Genomic DNA, 8077 nt, shown 5'->3' with positions numbered 1-8077 from the left:
CTTTCTCTCCTGTATTTGATAGTGTCAAGTTGAGCACTATGAATACCAGGTGTTGGCCCTTTCCTTCCTGTGCAGTAGGTCTGTCTCCCCTGGGGCTGACTCCCTACAAGCTCAGGAGCTGTCAAGGCAAGCTGTGTTAAGACAGAACAGACTCAGGTCCTCAGGCAGCACCAGGACTCTGCTCTCAGAGACTGTGGTCTACTTTGTTCGTTTTTATATGACACACCTTTCTTCCACCACCAGTTTTGGAGACTGGGGATTACATCAGATCCTACCCTACTTCCTCCTGACCACTGAATTCTAGTGGTGAGCCCTTAACATTGATCTAGAAACAACCCTTGCTCCAGCCACACTGTGAGCAAGTGCTCAGGAGAGAAGGACACCAGCTCCACTGTTTCAGGGAGATCCCTTCCCTCCATTATCTTTATAGCCACTACCGCCGTCACACACCGCAAGCTCCTCTCCCCATCCCCTCGAACTCCTTACTTGAAAGTGCCCTTGTGCTTCTTTGAGAACACCGCTCTCATTTCTGAAGGTGCCATCTCCATATCTTATTTCTGCTCTAATTTCCCACTGTCTGATCCTATGTGTTTTCTTCAATTTTTTTTTGAGATTCATTGATTTTTATTTTATGTGTGAGGATACTTTGCCTACATGTATAACTATACACCACATGTATGCAGTGCCCATGAAAGCCAGAAAAGGCTGCAAACCATTGTGAGTCACCATGTGGGTATTATGAATTGAACCTGGATCCTCTGTAATGACAACAAATGTTCTTAATTGTTGAGCCATCTTTCCACTCCTGCTTTCTTCATTTTTATTATGGAAATAATAGATGGCTATTTACATGGTAAATCTTATTGAATGGGTCCAATATTGTGCTTAGGATACAGGAAAGGCAGCAATGAACAAGACTAAAATCATGCTTTTGTGGCACTTAATTCCTTTGTTAGATCCATTCTGCAGCTATAGAAAGGGCATGATCTCTTCCCTGCCCCCATCTGTAATCCCAGCCTCTAAGGTAACATGTGAAAGCCACCTTGTTCCAATATCGTATGTAAAGAAGTTTTTAAGTCATGTTTTTGTTTTGTTTTGTTTCACCTACAAAAATCTTACTATGTGCTCTTACAGTTTGTTTCTTCACTTAATGGCTTGGTACAAGCATCTTTCAGATCCACTTAGAAGGGCCCAGTTCACTGAGAAGCCACATGGTGTCCAAGGTTGAACTTGTACCATGGTCTGTGCAGCCATCCCCCTTCTGGCAGACATATGGTACTTTGCTGATAGTCTTTAGTTTTCAGCTAAATGTCTGAATGTCATTTTTGTTGTTGTGTCTGAGACCAACATCCCTTTCAGCACTTTCTCTTCTTGTGCTTCTATTCCTGGAAATGGGGTCACATAACTGGGAATCCCAGGGCAAACAGTTTATTTTTTAGCATTAATAGATATTATCAAATTATTTTTCCTAAAGGTTGTAGATAGCTACATTCCCAGTAACAGGATGTGAGTATCTGTGTCCCTGTGTACTCACAGTCTAAGGTCAGTCTTCAAAGTTCAATTGCAAAATGAATGAAAAAAAAAACACAATTCTTCAACTGATGCCTTAAACAAACATAAAAGATTTCCATCATTTGTTGGTAGTGTCTATTTATCTCTAGGAGATTTCTTCTTCTGAAACTGTCACACAGTTTATGGTTATTGAGATTTTTCCTCTCTTGTCACTTTATAAATATTACCTGTAAAAAATTAGCATATCAGATAGGTGCCTTTAACCCCACCACGCTGGAGACAGTGGCATGTGGACCCTGTAAGAGCAAAGCCAGCCTGGTCTACACAGCATGCTCAGTGCCAACCAGGGCTACATAGTAGGACCCTGTCTAAAAGAAATAAAAGTCGAGAAACAATTTAGAGCAGGAGAAGTGGATCAATAGTTGAAACGCTTGTCCTACAAGTCTGAGGACTGTAGTTCAAATCCTCAGAATTCATGTAAATATTGTCTAGGCAAGATGGCTCATCTAACTCCAGACTTGGAAAGAGAGGATTCCCAGTACAAGCTGGCTAGAAATATTGGGCAAGGTCAGGGTTTGATTGGAGACCTTGCTTCAATGAATAAGGTACAAGAATGACTGAAGACTATTCCCAACATCAACCTCAGATGTTCACATGTACAGACACATACATGTGCATGGACACAAGCAAAAAAAATCATACTTGTATATATACACATGTCCACATAACATACATATGCACACAGAAAATGAAAAATAAAAAAGAAACAGTACAACCTGCTAAATAACACATGTATGGCAAAAATATATTTTTACAGCAGCTGAAGAGATGGCTCAGAGGTTAACAGAGCTTGCTTATTTTCTAGAAGACTCAAGTTTAGTTCCCAGAACTCCCATGGTGGCTCATAACCACAGACACCTGAACACATGTGGCACACAGATACACACATTCATGTAAATAAAAAATAGTTTCAACTATTTAAACTATGTTTCAAATACACATATGCTTCCTGGTTTATCTCCTGTCTTAATGGCTATAGTACCTTTTGACATCAAAAACTTTTAAGTCTGTGTTTATGGGGCTGGAGAAATGGCTCAGTGGTTAAGAACACTAGCTGGTCTTCCAGAGGTCCTGAGTTCAATTCCCAACAACCATAGGATGGCTCACAACCATCTGAAATGAGATCTTCTGATCTCTTCCGGTGTGCAGGGATCCATGTGGACACAACACTGCATACAGGATAAATAAAGAAAATCTTTATTTTTTAAAAAAAGAACTTTAAAGTCTGTGTTTAATCAGAATGTTTCTTCTCCATTTTTAGTTTCTCATTGGTTTTTTATTTCCCTTTGCTTAAGAAGTTTTCTTTCCCACTTCCAAGTTATTTTCATATTCTGAAAAATGTTCACCTAATATTTTGGTTTTGTGTTTAGGGTTTTTTGTAATTAATTTTTATTAGTTCAAATTAGGAACAAGCTTGCTTCACTTGTCAATCCCTTCTCCCTCCCCTCCTCCACAACTATCCCCCACAACTCCCTACCTACCCCCCCATCCCATCCACCTTCAACTCCTCAGACAGGGTAGGGCCCACGATGGGACTCCTCAAAGTCCACCCATCATCCTGGGTCTGGCCTAGGCCCTCCCCCATGTGTCCAGGTCAAAAGTGCATCCCTTCTTATGGGATGGGCTCTAAAGTCCATTCTTACACCAGGGAAAAATACTAATCCACTATCAGGGGACCCCATAGAGTACAGAGACCTCCTCATTGATATCCATGTTCAGAGGTATGATTCACTCCTGTGCTGGCCTCCCAGACAGCAGTCTGGGGTCCATGTGCTCCCCTTTGTTCAGGCCAGCTGTTTCTGTGGGTTTCACCAGCCTGGTACCGACCCCTTTAATCTGCATTCTTCCCACTCTGCAACTAGGTTCCAGAGTTCAGTTCAGTGTATATCTGTGGATGTTTGCCTCTGCTTCTATCAGCCACTGGATGGGGGCTCTAGGATGGCATAAAAAGTAGTCATCAGTCTCATTATAGGGGAAAGGCATTTAGGCTATCCTCTACACCATTGCCTAGATTGTCAGTTCGTGTCATCCTTGTAGATCTCTGGAAATCCCCCTAGTGCCAGATCTCTCCTCGGACATATAATAGCTGCCTCTGATATGGTATCCCATCCTGCTCTCCTCTATTCTTCCCCCAACTCAATATTTCTGGTCCTCCAATTTCCCCTCTCCCCTCCTCTTCTCCTCTCATTCTGGAAGCTCCCTCTCCCCTACCCTCATGCTTCCAATTAGCTCAGGAGATCCTGCCCCTTCCCATTCTCTGGAGTCCATGCATTTATCCCTTAGAGTCCTTGTTTCCTAGTTTCTTTAGTAAAGAGGACTGTAGGCTGGTAATCCTTTGCTCTATGTCTAAAATTCATACATGAGTGACTACATACGATGTTTGTCTTTTGTGACTGGGTTACCTCACTCAGGATGGTTTCTTCTAGTTCCATCCATTTGTCTGTGAATTTCAAGATTCCATTGCTTTTTTCTACTGAGTAGTACTCCATTGTATAAATGGACCACATTTTCTCTATCCATTCTTCAGTTGAGGGGCATCTAGGTTGCTTCCAGGTTCTGGCTATTACAAACAATGCTGCTATGAACATGGTTGAACATATATATGTCATATATGTTGTATGAACGTGTATTATTTGGGTATATGCCCAAGAAAGGAATTGCTGGATCTTGACATAGACTGATTCCCATTTTTCTGAGCAACTGCCATACTGATTTCCAAAGTGGTCTTACAAATTTGCACTCCCACCAGCAAGGGAGGAGTGTTCCTTTTTCTCCACATCCTCTCCAGCATACATTGTCACTGGTGTTTTTGATTTTAGCCATTCTCGCCGGTGTAAGATGGTATCTCAGAGTTGTTTTGAGTTGCATTTCTCTGATGGCCAAGGATTTTGAGCACTTTCCTAAGTGTCTTTCAGCCATTTCAGATTCCTCTGTTGAGAAGTTTCTATTTAGTTCTGCACCCCACTTTTTAATTTCATTGTTTGGTGTTTTGGTGGGTAGCTTCTTGAGTTCCTTGTTTATTTTGGAAATCAGCCCTCTGTCAGATGTAGGGTTGGTGAAGATCTTTTCCCATTCTGTGGGCTGTCATTTTGTCTCACTGACTGTGTCCTTTGCCTTACAGAAGCTTCTCAGTTTCAGGAGGTCCCATTTATTGATTGCAGACCTCAATGTCTGTGCTACTGGTATAATGTTCAGAAAAAGTGGTCTCCTGTGACAATCCATTCAAAGATATCTCCCACTTTCTCTTCTAGAAGACTCAGTGTGGCTGGATTTATGGTGAGATCTTTGACACATTTGCACTTAAGTTTGTGCATGGTGACAGATATGGATCTATCTGCAATCTTCTGCTTGTCTGAATCCAGTTGTGACAGCACCATTTGTTGAAGATGCTATCTTTTTTCCATTGTATAGCATCTTTGTTAAAAAAAATAAGGTGTTTGTAGGTGTGTGGGTTAATATCAGGGTTTTCAATTTGATTCCATTGGTCTGTCTATTTTTGTGCCAATACCAAGCTGTTTTCAGAACTATGGCTCTATAATAGAGCTTGAAGTCAGGGATGGTGAAGCCTCCAGAAGACCCTTTATTGTACAGAGTTGTTTTGGCTATCCTGGATTTTTTGTTTTTCCATATAAAGTTGAGTATGGTTCTTTCAAGATCTGTGAAGAACTGTGTTGGGATTCTGATGGGGATTGCATTGACTCTGTAGATTACTTTTGGCAAGATTGCCATTTTTACTATGTTGGTTCTACCTATCCAAGAGCATTGGAGATCTTTCCATTTTCTGTTATCTTCTTTAACTACTTTCTTTAAAGACTCAAAGTTCTTACTATACAGGTCTTTCACTTTTTTGGTTAGAGTTACCCCAAGATAGTTTATGTTGCTTGTGGATATTGTGAAGTGTGATGTTTCTCTGATTTCTTTCTCATTGCATTTATCATCTGTATATAGTAGGGCTACCGATTTTTTTGAGTTAATTTTGTATCCTGCTACTTTGCTGAAGGTGTTTATCAGCTGTAGGAGTTCCCTGGTAGAGTTTTTCAGGTGACTATGTCGACGATCATATCATCTGCAAATAGTGAAACTTTGACTTCTTCCTTTCCAATTTGTATCCCTTTGATCTCCTTTTCTTGTCTTATTGCTCTAGCTAGAACTTCAAGGACAATATTGAAGAGATATGGAGAGAGTGGACAGCTTTGTCTTGTCTTGTTCCTGATTTTAGAGGAATGGCTTTGGGTTTCTCTCCATTTAATTTGATATTGGCTGTTGGTTTGGTGTATATTGCGTTTATCATGTTTAGATATGTTCCTGTTATTCCTGTTTTCTCCAAGATCTTTATCATGAAGGGATGTTGGATTTTGTCAAAGGCTTTTTCAGAATCTAGTGAGATGATCATGTGGTTTTTCTTTTTCAGTTTGCTTATATGGTGGATTACATTGACGGATTTTCATATGTTGAACCATCACTGCATTCCTGGGATGAAGCCTACTTGATCATAGTGGATGATTTTTCTTATGTGTTCTTGAATTCAATTAGCCAATATTTTGTTGAATATTTTTGCATCGATATTGGTCTGTAGTTCTCTTTTTTAGTTGTATCTTTGTGTGGCTTGGGTATCAAAGTGATTGTAGGCTCATAAAAAGAGTTTGGCAGTGTCCCTTCTGCTTTTATTATGTGGAACAATTTGAGGAGTACTGGTATTAGCTCTTGTTTGAATTTCTGGTAGAATTCTGCAGTGAAGCCATCTGGCCCTGAACTTTTTTTGGTTGGGAGGCTTTTGATGACTGCTTCTATTTCATTAGGGGTTATAGGTTAATTTAAACTGCTTATCTGTTCTTGGTTTAATTTTGATAAGTGATATCTAACCAGAAAATTGTCCATTTCATTTATTTTCAAATTTTGAGGAGTACAGGTTTTCAAAGTATGACCTAAAGATTCTCTGAATTTCCTCTGTGTCCATTGTTATATCCCCCTTTTCGTTTCTGACTTTGTTAATTAGCATGCTCTCTCTCTCTCTCTCTCTCTCTCTATCTCTCTCTCTCTCTCTGCCTTTTGGTTAGTTTGGATAGAGGTTTGTCTATCTTGTTGATCTTCTCAAAGAACCAACTCTTTGTTTCATTGATTCTTTGTAATGTTTTCCTAGTTTCTACTTTATTGATTTCAGCCCTCAGTTTGATTATTTCCTGGCATCTACTCTTCCGTGGTGAGTTTGCTTCTTTTTGTTCTAAAGCTTTCAGTTGTTCTGTCAATTCTCAAGTGTGACTATTCTGCAGTTTCTTCATGTGGGCACTTAGTGTTATGAACTTTCCTCTTAGCACTGCTTTCTGAGTGACCCATAAGTTTGGGTGTGTTGTGTCTACATTCTCATTAAACTCTAGGAAGTCTTTAATTTCACTTTTTATTTCTTCCTCAACCCAGGAATCTTGCAATTAGGTGTTATTCAATTTCCATGAGTTTGTAGGTTTTCTGCAATTTGTACTACTGTTGAATTCTAATCTTAAAGCGTGGTGGTCTGATAAGATACAAGGGGTTATTTCAATTTTTTGTATCTGTGGATGTTTGCTATGTTGCCAAGTGTGTAGTCAATTTTAAAGAAGGTTCCATGTGGCACTGAGAAGAAAGTATATTCTTTTGTTTTGGTATGGAATGTTCTGTAGATGTCTGTTAATCCCAGTTGGGTCATAACTTCTGTTAGATCCTTTGTTTCTTTGTTAAGTTTCTGTCTGCTTCTCCTGTCTAGTGGTGAAAGAAGGGTGTTGAAGTCTCCCACTATAAGTGTCTGTGGTTTTATGTGTGGTTTGAGCTTTAATAATGCTTCTTTTACAAATGTGTGTGCTTTCGTATTTGGGGCATAGATGTTTAAGATTGAGACATATCTTGAAGGACTTTTCCTGTGATATGTATGAAATGCCCTTCTTCATCTCTTTTGATTGTTTTTAGTTTGAAGTCTAATTTGTTAGATACTAGGATTGCTACATCAACTTGTTTCTTGGGTCCATTTGATTGGAAAATCTTTTCCCAATCCTTTACTCTGAGGTAACGCCTGTCTCTGAAGTTAAGGTGTGTTTCTTGTATACAGCAGAGGGTTGGATTCTGTCTTTGTATCTGTTCTGTTAACCTGTATCTTTTTTATAGGTAGGTTAAGACCATTGACATTGAGGGATGTTAATGTACATTGACTGTTGGCTCTTGTTTGTTTTGGATTTATTGGATTTGTTGGTGGTGTCATTGTGTGTGGATTTCGCCTTCCTGTTTCTTTTCTTGTTTGGTCAAGTTGGATTATCTATTACCTATGTTTTTGTGAGTGTAGTTATCTTCGTTGGGTTGAAGTTTTCCTTCTAGGACTTTCTGTAGTGCTGGATTTGTGGATATGTATTGTTTAAATCTGGTTCTGTCATGGAATATCTTGTTTTCTCCATTTATAGTGTTTGAAAGCTTTGCTTGGTACAGTAGTCTGGGTTGGCATCCATGTTCCCTTAGTGTTTGTAGGACATATGTCCAGGACCTT

Source organism: Cricetulus griseus, chromosome 2, assembly GCF_003668045.3.
Source record: "Cricetulus griseus strain 17A/GY chromosome 2, alternate assembly CriGri-PICRH-1.0, whole genome shotgun sequence".
NCBI lineage: Eukaryota > Metazoa > Chordata > Mammalia > Rodentia > Cricetidae > Cricetulus > Cricetulus griseus.
Note: the sequence above shows the minus strand (reverse complement) of the source record.